This window comes from Mus caroli, unplaced genomic scaffold, assembly GCF_978045245.1.
Source record: "Mus caroli unplaced genomic scaffold, Mus_caroli_1 scaffold_1, whole genome shotgun sequence".
Taxonomy (NCBI): Eukaryota; Metazoa; Chordata; class Mammalia; order Rodentia; family Muridae; genus Mus; species Mus caroli.
The window spans coordinates 20,541,472-20,558,750 of NW_028227256.1; the positions used below are offsets into that span (position 1 = coordinate 20,541,472).

The 17,279-nt window shown below is 40.0% G+C and overlaps 1 pseudogene; it reads right to left on the reverse strand.

The window, feature by feature from the left end:
* Window positions 1-17,279, reverse strand: part of LOC147006018 (uncharacterized) — a 196,010-nt pseudogene that overhangs the window by 27,018 nt on the left and 151,713 nt on the right.

A 17,279-nucleotide genomic window follows, 5' to 3' on the forward strand; every position in this document is an offset into this window, starting at 1 on the left:
AAACTGGAAGCAATCCCACTAAAATCAGAGACTAGACAAGGCTGCCCACTTTCTCCCTACCTATTCAATATAGTACTTGAAGTCCTAGCCAGGGCAATTAGACAACCAATGGAGATCAAAGCAATACAAATTGGAAAGGAAGTAGTCAAAATATCACTATTTGCATATGATATGATAGTATATATTAGTGACCTCCAAAATTCCAGAGAACTCCTAAACCTGATATACAGTTTCAGTGAAGTAGCTGGATATAAAAATAACTCAAATGAACCAGTGGCCTTTCTCTACACAAGGGATAAACAGGCTGAGAAAGAAATTAGGGAAACAACACTTTTCAAAATTAGTCACAAATAGTATAAAATACCTCAGTGTGACTCAAACTAAGGAAGTGAAATATCTATATGACAAGAATTTCAACTCTCTGAAGAAAGAAATCAATGAAGATCTCAGAAGATGGAAAGATCTCCCACGCTCATGGATTGGCAGAATCAATATAGTCAAAATGGTTATCTTGCCGAAAGCAATCTACAGATTCAATGCAATCCATATCAAAACTCCAACTCAATTCTTCACAGAGTTAGAAAGAAAAATTTGCAAATTCATCTGGAATAACAAAAAACCTAGGATAGCAAAAACTCTTCTCAAGGATAAAAGAACCTCTGGTGGAATCACCATGCCTGACCTAAAGCTTTACTACAGAACAATTGTGATTAAAAAAACTGCATGGTACTGGTACAATGACAGACAGATAGATCAATGGAATAGAATTGAAGACCCGGAAATGAACCCACACACCTATGGCCACTTGATCTTTGACAAGAGAGCTAAAACCATCCAGTCGAAAGAAGACAGCATCTTCAACAAATGGTGCTGGCTCAACTGATTATGAGCATGTAGAAGAATGAGAATTGATCCATTCTTATCTCCTTGCACAATACTCAAGTCTAAGTGGATCAAAGAACTACACATAAAACCAGAGACACTGAAACTTATAGAGGAGAAAATGGGGAAGAGCCTCAAAGATATGGGCACAGGGGAAAGATTCCCGAGCAGAACACCAATGGCTTGTGCTGTAAGATCAGGAATCAACAAATGGGACTTCATAAAATTGCAAAGCTTCTGTAAGGCAAAGGACACTGTCAATAAGATCAAAAGGCAACCAACAGATTGAGAAAAGATCTTTACCAATCCTAAATCTGATAGGGGGCTAATATCAAAGAGCTCAAGAAGCTGGACTCCAAAAACTAAATAACCCTATTTTTAAAAATGGGGTACAGAGCTAAACAAAGAATTCTCAATGAGGAATACCGAATGGCTGAGAAGCACCTAAAAAAATGTTCAACATTCTTAATCATCAGGGAAATGCAAGTCAAAACAACCCTGAGATTCCACCTTACACCAGTCAGAATGGCTAAGTTCAAAAACTCATATGACAGCAGATGCTGGTGAGGATGTGGAGAAAGAGGAACACACCTTTATTGCTGCTGGGACTGCAAGCTGGTACAACCACTCTGGAAATCACTTTGGCGGTTCCTCAGAAAATTGGACATAGTTCTACTGGAAGATCCAGCAATACCATTCAGCATATACCCAGAAGATGCTCCAACATGTAATAAGAACATATGCTCTTCTATGTTCATAGCAGCCTTATTTATAATAGCCAGAAGCTGGAAAGATTCCAGATGTCCCTAAACAGGAATTGATACAGAAAATGTGGTACAGTTACACAATGGAGTACTATGCAGCAGCTATTAAAAACAATGAATTTATGAAATTCTTAGACAAATGGATGGATCTGGAGGATATCATCTTGAATGAGGTAACCCTATCACAAAAGAACACACATGAGATGCACTCACTGATAAGTGGATATTAGCCCAGAAGCTCAGAATCTTCTTTAGAAGGGGAAACAAAATACCCATGTCTCTGTAACTTACAGAGACAAAGTTCAGAGCAGAGCCTGAAGGAAAAAGAATCCACAGACTGCCCCACTTGGGGATCCATCCCATAAACAACCACGAAACCCAGATGCTAGGCATATGCCAACAAGAGCCTGCTGACAGGAGCCTGATCTAGTTTTCTCCTGAGAGGCTCTGTCAGTGCCTGGCAAATACAGAAGTGGATGCTTACAATTATTCATTGGGCGGAGCACTAGGTCCCCAATGAAGGAGCTACAGAAAGTACCCAGGGAGCTGAAGGGGTCTGAAACCCCATAGGAGGAACATCAATATGAACTAACCAGTATCCCCAGATCTCCTTGGAAGTATACCACCAATCAAAGAAAACACATGGTGGAACTTGTGACTCTAGCTGTGTATGTACCAGAGGGTGGCCTAGTAGATCATCAATGGGAGGAGAGGCCCTTGGTCCTGTGAAGGCTCTATGCCCCAATATAGGGGAATGTCAGGGCCAGGAAACGGGAGTAGGTGAGTTAGGGAGCAGGGGGAGGGTGGAGGGCATAGGAGATTTTTGGAGGGGAAACTAGGAAATGGGATCACATTTGAAATGTAAATAATGAAAATACCTAATTAAAAAAAAAAACTTTCCAATTATTCCGTTTTGGAAACTGAAAAAAAAAAAAAAATAAGACCCAAAGTATCTCAATGTGGAGTTGGAGAGGTGGTAACTAAAAGTACTTGCTCTTACAGAGGACTCAGGTTCAGTTTCTAGTACCCACTTGGAAGCTCGCATTAGCTACAATTCCAGTTCTAGGGAATCCAACAACCTCTTCTTTGCATATGGTACACATACAAACACTCAGATGCAATCAATAATACACACACACACACACCAACCAGGAAATTAAAAAAAAAAAAAACAACAAAACCTCAAGGGTTATAGATAGTTCTTGAGGATAACACTAAATATAAATACTCTTTACTTTTAAATTAAAAGAAGCAGAGTAGCCAACTGGATTAAAATGCAAAACCCAACTACTGGATGCCTATAGAAAACACAGCTTAGCTGAGCAGTGATGGCTCACAGGGTAAGCCTGATAATCCAAGCTCAATCTCTAGAACCCACACAGTTGATAAAAAGAGACAACACACACACTCTCTCTCTGTCTCTCTGTCTCTCTGTCTCTGTGTGTGTGTGTGTGTCTCTCTCTCTCTGTCTCTCTCTCTGTCTCTCTCTGTCTCTGTCTCTCTCTCACACACACAGAAATAACATGCAAATAAGTATACAAACTCATTGACAAAAAGACCAAAAATAAGTAGTGAAAAATGATATTCTAAGAAAATAAAACCAAAAATCAACCTGGGGTAGCTAGAAGAGATAAAGAAGGCCTCTGCACCCTAACAAAGGGATAATCCTTTAGGAAGACATTAAAAGCATTCAAACAAACACTTCTGATACAAACACTTCTGGAAGAGAAAGAACAGGCATGCCAGACAAAACTACAGTGAGATGATCCAATATTCCACTATCATTAGAAATAAAATATTTAGACCAAAAGCTGATAGGGAAACTTCACGTAAACTATCAAGATATCACACTGGCTAGCATAGATAGACTATTCTGTTCAACAGCTACAAATCACAAATTCTCAGCAGCCAAGTAACACATCCCCAAACCAATTATATTTTAGGCCACACAACAAGTGTTAACAAACAGGGAATGGCTGAAATAATTTCTTGTGTGCTATCAGATCATAATGGGATAAAGCTCACAATCAATTGTGAGAGAAGCTACAAAAAAGTATATTAAAAATAGAGAAATTGAACAAGAACAATGGGTCACCGAAGAAACCTAGAGGGAAATTAAAATGTTCATAGACTTAAATGAAAACAAAAACATCACTTATGCGAATCTCTGTGCTAGCACAGAGACTACTCCCAGAGGTAAGCTTACAGTTATGAACGGCATTAACAAATCACAAAGAACTCAAATGAGTGACCCAGTGTTGTACTTCAAGGTCTTATAAATTCAAGAACAAGGAAAACACAAAATTAGCCCAAGGAATGATATAATAAAGACCAAAGAAGAAACCACTAACATGGAAGGTAAAATAACAAGGCCAAGAAGCTTGAAACAGGAAGTTGGTCTATTGGAAAACTAAACAGTATTGGCAAACTCTTACCCAAAGTAACCAAACAAGAAAGGAGAGGCCGCAATTAATAAAATTATACAAGAGAAAGCGATATTATAATATATACAACCATAATCCAGAAAATATCTGGGGTATAAATTGGACTGTTATGCTTTTATAAATTGGAAAAATATTCAATAAATAGGTTTCTAGACACATATAACCTATCAAAATTTAACAAAGAAGGTATCTTAAAACTTGAAACCTTAATGGCTAGTGATGAGTCTAAAGCAGTAAAGTCTTCCAGTAGAAAAACTTCTGGAACCAGACTACTGGATTCGGAGGAGCTAGAGAAATTACCCAAGGAGCTAAAGGGAACTGCAACCCTATAGGTGGAACAACAATATGAACTAACCAGTACCCCGGAGCTCTTGTCTCTAGCTGCATATGTATCAAAAGATGGCCTAGTCGGCCATCACTGCAAAGAGAGGCCCATTGGACTTGCAAACTTTATATGTCCCAGTACAGGGGAACCCCAGGGCCAAAAAGGGGGAGTGGGTGGGTAGGGGATTGGGGGTGTGGGTATGGGGGACTTTTGGGATAGCATTGAAAATGTAAACGAGGAAAATACCTAATAAAAAATAAATTAAAAAAAAAAACACTGAAGAACTAACAAGTTTTTTTCTCAAATAAGGGAACATGTCCAAACTTATTCTATTAAAACAGTATTACCCTGACAATTAAACAGGGAAAGGACCCAGCAAAACAGCAATTATAGAAACATTTTCTTGCTGAATATGATGCAAAACTTCTCAGTGAACTTGAAAACCAAATCAAACACTGTGCTAGAATGAGATGGGGGCTGGTAAGATGGCTCAGTGGGTAGAAGTTCTTCTTGTCAGAGCTGATGACCGGAGTTTAGTCCTTGACATCTACAGGTAGAAAGAGAAAACCAAGTCCTACAAGCTGTCCTCTGACCTCCACACTATGTTTCACGTTTCCAATCTCTCCCCCACACAAATCAATAAGTATCATTCTTTAAAAGCTTAAACATGAGTTTACACTATGATCAAATTATTGGATGCAATTTCCTGTTTCATTATATTTTTTTGAGGCAGGGTCTTCTGTAGCCCATATTACCCTTGAAATTCCTACATAGCTGGGGCTAGCCTTGCACCCTACCTGTCTCTACATTCTGGTACTTTCTAGTACCACAGGTATAAGTCACCATGTTCAGCTACAATTTCTCTTCTCTTCTCTTCTCTTCTCTTCTCTTCTCTTCTCTTCTCTTCTCTTCTCTTCTCTTCTCTTCTCTTCTCTTCTCGTCTTTTCTTTTTTTAAAAAAAATTGGTTACTTTATTTATTTATTTATTTATTTATTTATTTATTTAATTTATTTATTTCAAATGTTATCACCCTTCCTGGTTTCCCCTCCAGAAACCCCCATCCCAACTGGCCCTTCTCTACCCTATTTCTGTGAGGGTGCTCCCCCACCTACTCACTCATTCTTGCCTCACCAGCCTATCATTCCCCTACACTGGGGCATTGAGCCTTTATAAGACCAAGGGTCTCTCCTCCCATTGATGCCAAATAAGACCATCCTCTGCTACATATGCAGCTGGAGCCACGGGTCCCTCCATGTGTATCCTTTGGTTGGTGGTTTAGTCTCTGGGAGCTTTAGGGTGTCTGGTTGGTTGATAATGTTGTTCTTCCTATGGGGTTGTAAATCATCATGGAAATAAGAGCATATCTATTCTTACTCTAGCAACTCCCAAGCTTATTACGGGGTTTTTTACCTGTGCTTTCTCTCATGTTGTACTGTACTCATCCACCCAACTGCATCCCTTTTTCTTGAATGCTCAAACATTGTGATTCCCGTATTTATTTATATATATATATATATATATACACACAGGCAGTGTGTATGTTATATATTATACATATACTATATATAACATATATGTATATATAGTATATATAATCAGTACTTTGAGAGATATATAGTATATACAATATATTGTATATACTAAATATAACATATACTATATGTAGTATATATAATATGTATATATAAAATAGTATATGTAATGTTTTATAGTGTATATACTATCAGAGTATATATTATATACAGTACACTGTATATGCTGTACATCTCTCAAAGTACTGACTATATACTAACAAAGTCATACCATCATGAACCAAATCTTACTCTTCATCTAGAGCAATGGGTCTCAACCTTCCTAATGAAGTCACCCTTTAATATGGTTGGTGACCCCAAGCATAAAATTATTTTTGTTGCTACTTCATTAATATAATTTTGCTACTATTATGAATCATAATATAAATAACTGATATGCTGAGTATCTGATATACAATCCCCATAAGGCTTGAGACTCATAGGTTGAGAACCACTGATCTAGAAGGTTCTTTGTGGCCAATTAGATGTTGGGTTATACCCATTTTCCATTCTCAGCAGCTGGTACAGGGCCAGCCATATAAAATGTCCTCCACAGCCAGGTGCTGAAATAATACTTTGAAGGTTTTTCACATCATGCTATAAGAAGTTAGAAGAAATGGGTAGCCACAGTATGGTTTTCTTTAGTGAAAATGGACATTTCCAATTATAGATACTGTTTTTTAAAGATAATCTTTATCGATTGTGTGAAAACACATGAATCTTCAGTCTTCCACTCTCAGCCTAAAAATATTCTACTGATCAGGAAAAGACATTCTGAGTTTATCAATGAAAACTGAAATGCTCTCTTAAGACCCAGAAGTATCTGTTCAATGAATGAGAATTACCCATGATGACAAAACACATTTTATCAAACTTTCCCTGCGGCTAGCTTCTACTAATTTTGGATCATAGAAAATACCCATACATGCCTTAGTATTTTTAAATCTATTAAGGACTCATATTCTTTTACCTTAACTTTTCTGTAACTGTTTTACTCTGTACTTAAATAATTTGAAATTCCTGTTCTGAAAAAGCTGTTTCTCTTTTAGCCAGTGAGGAAGCATGAATGCAATCTAACCCAGAGTTAAAGCTGCAAGATATCTTTTTAGGTTTTTCTTTTAACCCTGTCCCTGCCAGCAACTTTTGATTCATAAACAACATGCTTAAAATATTGACATCTCTATTTGATGGAAACTCTGGCCAGCTACTGTAATTGATTTCTTTTACCTACTTAATTTGATTCCTAAAATGCTGTTAAATATCGTTAAAGAGCATCACAAAACTTCCCTTACCTTTATTTTTCCCTTATTCAGTTTTGCAGCTTGAAACCACCTCAGAGCTAATGCATTCCCTGTTTTCCATAACTCATATCTAGACTCTCTAGGAGGTGTGTGGTTATGAAGCACACATAATTGGTGATATTACCAACGGCTTGTCAGGAGAAAACACAAGAAAAAGCCTTGAATCCTAACGGTATCACTTCTCATCACCTCTACATCACATTGGAAAACAATAAAAGAAGCCTGTAATCAAATCATTATTTTGGGTAAAACCTGTCAGAATTACCTTCATTATGTGAGCAAGTGGACACTTGGTTGAACATCAGTCAACGGATATGTAATGATTCCGATGTTAGGTATAATTCCTAAAACTGAAACTAGAGTCTTTCTACACTGACACTATTTAAGTAAGTATCTGTAAATTTAAGGAACTAGTGCTAACCAAAACTACGAGGGAGAAAAAAAAAAACCCTGTATTTTATGAGCTGAAATAATCAGTAGTTTACACCAGATTCTCACTGAGATTAACTAATTAAAAGGCAAATTCTGCTAAAATAAGTAAAACCTGCTTGTAGATAGTCCTGCATTTTTGTCTGCTTTAACTTCATCCAGTGTCTTCTAAATTCACTGGAGAGCACATTGAATGGAAGTCACAACAAAACACACTCTACCTCAAATCTATAGTTTACTAAGCCTTGGAGATTTGAGGAAAGAGCATCTCTGCGAGATTTACGGTTTTTGTTCTAAATACAGATAGACATACCCTAAGGTTCCCCCAAATTTGGAAGTGACCAAATTTGACTTTTCAAAGCCAAGAACAACTGCCTGATTCCTTTAGCCTCAAATGGAGATAGACATATAAATAAATCAATTTAACAATCTTAAGATAAAAGAACAAATCTTAATAGTTAAGGGTTCTTTAAACCTCATTCCACCACCGTGTATTGAAAAAGATGTCAAATCAGCAAAGAAGACAATGTGATTTAGTTTTTCATTTCAGGGGAGGACTCCAGCCTTTTACTGACAGCTATACTACCTTGGAATAAACTCATTCTTGTTCACATCCCCACCAACAGCTTTTATAAGACACATTGTTTGACAATTGCATTAAGTTTAACAGATATAATATATGATAGGAAGGTTGTTATCTTAAAATTAGTCACTCTGTCAATGTTCCAAAATTACTGTTTTATCGCATTGCATTTTAAGAACAGCAATTGAAACATGCAGTCTAGGCCATTAGCCCATCCCATACAGGGTTCATTGTAGATCATATTCATGGTGCTTTAGAGTAGAGGACCCAAGCTGATAGAGTAAGTGTATATTAAAGCCTAGTTCTGGATTTACACGCAAGTGCTATCATGTCTGGCAATGCCACTTCTTTTAAGAGTTAAGAATTGTGTGGGGGTTGGGGGTAGAGTGTGCATCAAACCCCTGAAGTTTTGGGTTAAGTGCTTTCTCTATAGGAAGGATGCCTTTTCTCTAATTTTCTTCTTCCTTATATTCTCATCCTTGTAACCACTGGGTTTTACACCTAAGCCCCAGGTCATAAATAACTACTCAGAGACTTAGTATTCATTAACAATGATTATGATCTTTTGCTAGGCTTGTTCTCTGACTAGATCACAACTTTTTAAAACCCATTTAAATTATTCTATGCTTGCTACATGACTGGTTACCTTTCCCTGATTTCATATGTCTAACTTCCTCAGAGTCTTGGTAGCAAAACTTCCCTCACCTACCTATTTCCCAGAGTTCCAATCTCTCTACCAAAATGTCCACCTTCTATTTCCTGCCTTTTGCTAATTGGCCATCAGCTTTTTATTGACAGGTGATGCTCACACACAGTACACAAGAGATTATTCCTATACTCCCATCTTTTCAGTTAAAAATTAATCCAGGTGTTGGGGTGATGGCTTAGTAGGTAAAGTGTTCTGCAAGCATGAGCACTTGAGGTCATATCCACAGCACTTACATTATGAGAGAGTGTGGGATAATCCTAGCCATAGGGGGATAGAGGCAGGAGAATCCCAGGAACATCCTGGACACCTAGCTTTCCCACTTGGCAAGTTCAAAGTTTAGTAAATAACGAGAGAGACAGAGAGAGAGAGAGAGAGAGAGAGAGAGAGAGAGAGAGAGAGAGAGAGAGAGAGAGAGAGAGAGAGAGAGAGAGAGGAGAGTGATAGAGAAAGATGTCCTCCATGGACCTCTGGTCTCCACCCAAATGCCTGTGTGACCACCTCCTCCCAGCCCCTGCCCATGATCACACATGAAAAGAAAAGTCGAATAAGTAGGTCTTTCACTCATTTATAATAGAACTTGTGGCCTCTGAATTAATTAACGAACACTATCATTGTATTTATGAACTAATAAAACTAGGAAGGCATTTAATATTAACCATAATTCTCTGAAGTAGGCACCCCATTTTTGTTTTTTAAAACTTTTTTATTAATTCTTTGTGGATTTCACATCATGCACCCCAAGCCCACTCGTCTCCCTTCCCTTCATACCCGCCCTTTCCCACTCAACCTATCCATCCTCAAAGAAAAAGGAAATTAAAAAAGAAAGAAAAGAAGAAACAAAACAAAACAAAAGCTCATCATAGAAGTTGCAGTGTGCCACCAGTGTGTTGTAACTTTAATTTTTCAAAGTTTACCTTTTTAAATTAATTATTTTATTTATTTACAATTCAAATGTTATCCCCCTTTCCAGTTCCCCTTCCACAAACCCCTTATCTCCTCCCTTGCACCTACTTCTATGAGGGTACTCACCCACCCACCTACTCACTACTGCCTTACTGCCCTAGCAGTCCTCTACACTGGGGCATCAAGTCTCCACAGGACCAAGGGCCTCCCCTCCCATTGATTCCAGATAAGGCCATCCACTGCTACATATGCAGCTGGAGTCATGGGTCCCTTCACATATATTCTTTGGCTGGTGTTTTAGTCCCTGGGAGATCTGGAGGCAGGGAGTCTGATTGGTTGATATTGTTGTTCTTCCTATGGGGTTGCAATCTCCTTCAGCTCCTTTAGTCTTTCCTCGAATTCCTCCATTGGGGTCCCTGTGCTCGGTCTGATGGCTTGCTGTGAGTATGTAAATCTGTATTGGTCAGGCACTTGGCAGAGCCTCTCCTGGTACAACTACACTAGGCTCCTGTCAGCAAGCACTTCTCGGCACCAGCAATAGTGTCTGGGTTTGATGAATACACAACAAAAGGGAGAGAGAGCCTGTAGAGCCCATATCCAGAGGTTAGGCATGGCCCCCAGTTGAAGAATGGGACCACCTACCCATCTCAAAAGTATTAACCCAGAACTGCTCCTGTCTAAAGGAAATGCAGGGACAAAGAGTAGAGCAGAGACTGAAGGAAAAGCCATACAGAGACTCCCCCACCTAGGGATCCATCCCATCTGCAAAGTCTACTTTTAATGATGGTTCTTAAATGCTTTAACCTCCCTTTTAGCCCACCACCCTCCACAGGTAGTGGGAAAGAAAAGAAACAGGGGAAGTGGATCTGTTTTGAAATGGTTCTTTGGAGAAACTCCCATCTGTGTTTAGACAGAAATTTGCAGTTAAGTTCACAGGTCAGCAATGGCTTGATCCACTCGCAAACACTTCACTGATACACCAGCTGTCCAGTTTAGGAGAATCAGGTGAGCAACAGTGGTGACATGATCTAGCAGAAACCATAGGCCTCAGCCTCCGTACAAGTCAGCAAAAGGGACCAGGGAGAAACAACAGGAGAAGTTCTCAGGTGTGCCTCAGCAAAGCGAAGATCGGGGACGCTGTGAGACCCATAAGCATTGCACAGCTTGCTCTACCAGCAAGCTAAGCTCAGCCTCTGCCACTGTCCATCAAGTTCTATTTATATTCCCTCCAAACATCATGTGTCTTCCACAGGTTTTGCCTCAGCACTGTCTTGCCTTAGTACGAGCATCTGTCTCAGCTCACACACTCTGCCAATCAGCCCGAGTCCACCACTAACACACCACCAGAAGGTTTTTGGTGCCTTTCTCTCTATGGAGTCCTGACAATTGCAGCTCAGCTATTCATTGTAAGACAGACCAATGCATGCTTATCATTAGAGAAGAATCCTTCATCACATGTCCTTTCAAGTGCTTGCTTTGGCAGAACATTCTTTCTCCCATGTCTGCTTCAGCAAAACATTCCTTCACGAGTCTGCCTTAGCCTTTCACCTGTGTCCACTTCAGGAAAATACTCCTTCATATGTTTTGCCCCAGTAAACACCATCCAACACAACTGACTTTCCAACAACCCTTAAGTTTCCACTTTAGTGCATCACATAGTATATCCTATAGTTCACACTTTAGTATATCCTATAGTTCACACTTCTTTACTTGCAAATGTTTATAGCAATGAGTCATTAGTTTGGTTTGAAGCCTCTGGGTTCTCCTACATTATCAATACCAAACTCTCACCAGGACTCCTCTGATGTATCCTGTTGTTGCCCTGTGTCATGGAGATTCTGCAGCTTTGAATCTGGAGGACTTGACCCTTCACACAGTCCAGCAGTTCATAGATCTGGTAGATGTTGCGGTGAGCTAACTCAAAGCCCTGATTTGCGTCTGGATGGAGGCTGAGTTGGTCAGCCTGCCAGCTTTCCTGTACCCACACCACAAAGATGAGCTCTCCAGCACTGCCTAGGCTAGCTCACTTAATGCCACAGCCAGCAAGGGGCAGAGCCAGCTCTCTCATTCTCATGCCCTTGGGCTGGTTTACCTATGCCCACACCATCAGTGTCAGCTTTATCAGGCTCCTGAGGTGAGGGGCAGGGACAGCTCTCCCAAGTGCTGCAGCTGGTGAGGGGCAGAGCCAGCTCTCCCCGACTCATGACTCAGGGCCAGCTATCCTACTTGCCACAGGTGGTGAGGACACAGGAGGGTGAGGATATTTCTCCCAAACCTAAGCTATGGTAGAGAAGAGGTGGGGCCAGCTCTCCCAAGTGCTGTAGTCAGTGATGATAGGTGCCAGCTCTGTGCAGTCTTTGAACATCAACATGGTACCAGGCAGCATCCCAGACCAGGGACTGCTGTGTTGCCTTTGTTGGTAATATGGACCATGAATACAGACACAGACTCCTGTTGCTGTCTTCCCATGGCCTCAATTGGCAGGGCAGCCTACTCACATCAGGCTGTTCCTCTCCAACTCCTGAGTCTCCAGTTCCGTCTCTCTTTATAGTACTTAAACTTTCTGCTTCTCTTTCTCTTCTATCTCTCCACCACATACTTGCACATCATAATGGGTCCCATGTCAGGCAAGCCTCTGGGTGTCTTCCACCCATCTGTATCACAGCAGTGGGCAGGCCTCTGGTACCCCATTTTAAAGTTAAGGAAACTGACACATAGGGAGGTATCACCCTTGACCTGACTGTTATGTGATGGAGCTAGAATTTATAATCCATACACCCTAAGTCTTGGCATTATGAGCCACCCGATATGGGTATTCATATCTGAAGTCTGGTTTTCTGTAACAGCAACAAGTGCTTTTAACCACTGAGCCATCTTTCTAACCCCAAGAGGTATTCTAGCTTGGGTAGGAGATGCAGAATCCTATTCTACGGTTGTTGTATAATCCTCAATATACTCAAGAACTTTTCAGCCTACTGCACTACCCAACATGACAACTAAAAGCCATCCAGTTATTTACACTTAAATAATCTTAATAATTCAATGTGATTATTACTAATTTATATACTATGCAATTTATTGTAAAATTAAGTTTACATAATTCAAATAAAATGAAACAAAGTTTAAGATTGACCCTCAGTCATTCTGGCAGCATTTTGGGTACTTAGTAACCACACATGACTGGCTTATACTGTTCAGAGCCTGTGGTATCTGTATGGGCACGGGGGAACATGTAAAGAGGGGGTACCATACCCTTGTAGAGGTTCTGTGCAGAGCGATAAGGGTCCCTGGTGCACCAAAGTGGAATCTGACTCGAATGAAGCCACGGGTCTAGACCTGCTTTCCAGGGAACATGAAGACTAAGCCAACACCCAGAAGGTTAAGTGGCAATTAAACAGACAGAGACAGAACAAATGGATTTGGGGACAAAGAAAGATATTTCTTAGCTTTTTATATTCAACATTACACTGTCAGATCAAACACTCGGTACTTATGTCTGTTCTCAAAGAACCAGAAATTTCAAGTAAATAACTGGGAACCAGGATGGTCCTGGGCAGGGACTTTGGGGAGAAGAAGCTCACAACTCTCTGCTTTCCACTCTGGGATACAGCAGAGCCGGCTGCCATCATTGGGTATGAAGGCTTCTCGTGCTTTTATCATGTCGCCCCCCCTAATCAGAGAATCCAACTATTGCTTTACATCACACCAATGTAAATGTTCCCAAGCTGTGGCCTCATCTTTTTAAGGGACCATCTCTTTATTTTGCTTTCATCTCAATTCTGAAAAGAGAGACTACGTCAGAGAACAGTTAAGAACTACAATAACTTCAGGGGTCTCTTTTCTCACCATGCCAAGTTCCTAACTGTGGAGGAGTAGACTCACCTTGCTCATTATTTTCCTAAGAAAGAATGTGGTAAAAAGATAATTGAATATGGAGATAATAATCCTAACTTCCCTTCCATACTTCAAGAACATAAGTTTGGTGCTTTCATTAATATGGTTAAATCATAGATATTAACAGGGATTTAATAAGCTATCCACACAAAACTTCATTCTCAAAGGAACACATTTAGAAAAATATTATTCATTAATTCACTGGCAAAGGATTATATGAATTAAAAAAAGAATTAGAACTGATTGACCTAAGAGGCTAAGCAGAAGAGTATACACATTTTCTCTTCTAAGGTCAGCAGCTTTCGTTTTTTCTGAGATGAATACAGGTAAAGGGTCGGCTTTTTACAGACAATAACCTTCGGCATATTGAATACACCCTGACCTAAATTGGCTCCATCTTTCCCTTAATCTGCATCTATTTAGAAAGCCCCATGACTACTTATTTTAATTAGATTTATGCGTTAGTCCTTCAACAAGACAACAGGAAGAGGAGAGACAGGATAATGTCTGGCATTGAATATTTTAAGTGCATTGTCTTCTAAAATGCCATTGCTTCATAAAAAGCACACGGACGTCTGACCATTGTTTCAGCTCACTGTGCTACAGGGGACATATTATGGGCCTTTCCCAGGGCCTCGCATCTGCTGAGCTTTTATGAGACACAGAGGGATGTCACAGCTATTATCACCTTGGATCTACACAGAGGGATCAGGAACATAAAAGACATGATCAGCATCACCACTGCTTCAGAAGGGGAGACAAGTCTCAGACAGACTGAAAGAGTGACACAAAATGATGAGCTGTCCCTCACACTCATTTTGCTGCTCCTAAAAGCTATTGTGGTTGGCGTTCTTTTCACTCTGGGTCAATAAAGCTGGGGCTTCGGGCAGCACTGCAATGGAGGTTAGCCTGTCCTTCCTCTGAGCGCATGCAGGAAGGCACAACTGCTGGTGGATTTTTTACTACATTACATGACTGGGCTAGTTTTGGCAATTGGAAAAATTAAACAAGTCCTGAAGAGAAATGTTCTACCTGCATAAAAAGTGGGAGAGGCTCTGGCAATTCTAAGAAGAGCAGGGGCTTCGGTTGTCTTTGGTTACTAGAATAGATTATCTGAGATGATCAACTTAAAAGAAAAGGATTTTTTGTTTGTTTGTTTGTTTGCTTGCTTGCTTGTTTGTTTTTGTCTGTGGTTCTGGAGAGTCCACTCTGAGACTGGGCAGCTCACTGCTTTGGAAGAGATACATGCTGTGATGAGAGGCAGGAAGCAGGAAGCAGGAGAGACTGAGATTGGTGTGAGTGTCTCAATCCCCTCTCCCCAGACTACATTCCTCCAACCACCTAAAGACTTTTAGGATGCTTCCCATCCTAAACTTTCTACCACCTCCCCAAATCATCACCCAGGGCACCAAGCCTCTAACACACAGGCCTTTGGGGGACATTCATTCAAATCATAGCACAGGTCCTCTGCAGAGGGAAAGCTGAGAGGCAAGAAACACCATGAGCCTGGAAAAGCAGCCACACACACTCTGGTACTATCAAAGGCATGCATCCTTACAGCATAAGAAGCTGCTTTAGTGGCTGGTGACAAACATAAAAAAAAAATTCAGTGATCAAACACCCAAGAAATAATTTTTTCTTATCTCTTTATGAGAAAGACACTGGAACTGAATTATGTCCAGTGTTCAGTGTCCTACATTGTGACAAAGCCAGAAAATGAGGAGTTAACTGCAATTTTAAATGCTTCATTTAATATACAAGTTCTCATAACCTTTAACACACTTAATATAAATTATACATTCCTCAAAGTTGTGGCTTTAGTATGTATGATTTTCTCAATTGTTTTTTAACCATTTTTTACTAGCAAAAGCTATTACCATCTATGTCATATGGTACTAAATTTCTACAATATAATTTAGGAAGGACAATTTTTAACATTATGCCATATTCTCAACGGATTTCTGAGAATTCGTTTGAGTGACATTTTTATGTATGAAAAAGAGAAAGGGGTATTTTGAGCTTCTGCCAGTACACCCTCTTCAAAAGAAATAGAAAATAAATTTATTGAATTCTTGGTCTCATAAAAAGTAAGGCAATAACTGCTTCAAGCATGTAGTTACCAATTTCCAAAAGGAGCCACAGAGCCCACAAAAAAGCTCCAAAGTCATACACTGGTTTGTAAGCATACGCACATGCACACATGCACACACATATATACATGTGTGTACACATGTGCACGTTCACACATGCACACAGCACGCAAATAGGCACACATTCATACACATACACATGTGCACACATATGCACACAAAAGCACATACATACATACACATGCACACATACACATGTGCACACATAAACACATATACACACATGTACACTTATGCAAGTATACACATGCATACATACACACAAACACACATGTACACATATACACATGCACATATACATGCACACACTCATGTACATTTAAATGACTTGAGGGAAGGCAGACAGAATGCTTTAAGGTCATGTGTCATTTAACTGCTGCCATTGGGAGAGTAAGTTTCATGGAAAGATAATGAGGACAAGCTGAGCCTGTGACTAGATTAATTTGAGTTGAATTACATAGGCCTGATGAAGATGTTATGGGGATTAGAGGTACCACGTACAGCATCTAACTGAAACAGAAAGAAATTACCTCAGGAGAAAAACATCGCCAACACAAGCCCTAGGTTCATCACAGGTCTGGACAGGCCAATTTGTTCTCACTGCAAGATCACCAAACAGAAGGAAGCAGATGGGATCGGGTAAAAACCAGCAAAGAAAACACAGAGGGCCAGGCTTTCTGAGATTCTAATTATAATAATAAGATAAAATTGTAAAGTAATTGTGTAATTAACTCTTTTTTCTAGAAAACATAAGATAATTGACTTCTACTTCCAGGAAGATGGGATAGACACAATCTTCCACTAATTGTGGCTAAAAGACCTGGGCATGGTAAATGATTTAAATGTAAGGTAACCATAAAAGACAGAGAAGGTAGAATAGCTAGGAACCTCAGAGACCCAAGCAGCAAACATGGTAAACCCCTGTGTACATTTGACCTCATAAGCCCCAGGCTTCGAGCTAAATAATTCAGCAATCAAAACCACCAGTGAGTACAGGGTGGGGAGGAGCTCAAACAAATCCTCTCTCCATAGCCAAAGGACCAGTAAAAAGGTATCCCACCAAGAAAGTAATTATGAGGAAGCAGTAATTATTCTGCTACTGCCAAACACCACAGGAAAACAATTAAGAATGGCCAAATGGGGGAAACAGACTTCTGGCTTCCCTGTGTTGTTAAGAAGTAACCAAAATCTGAGGAAACTTCAGGAAGCCTAAGTTTGGGCCAGGTTTTTACCTCCTCTGACCAACAGTTCTATTTCCAACAACCATGGCAGTGGAGACTGTGTGCAGGTCCTAGAATTCCATCCACACTCAGCAGATATGCC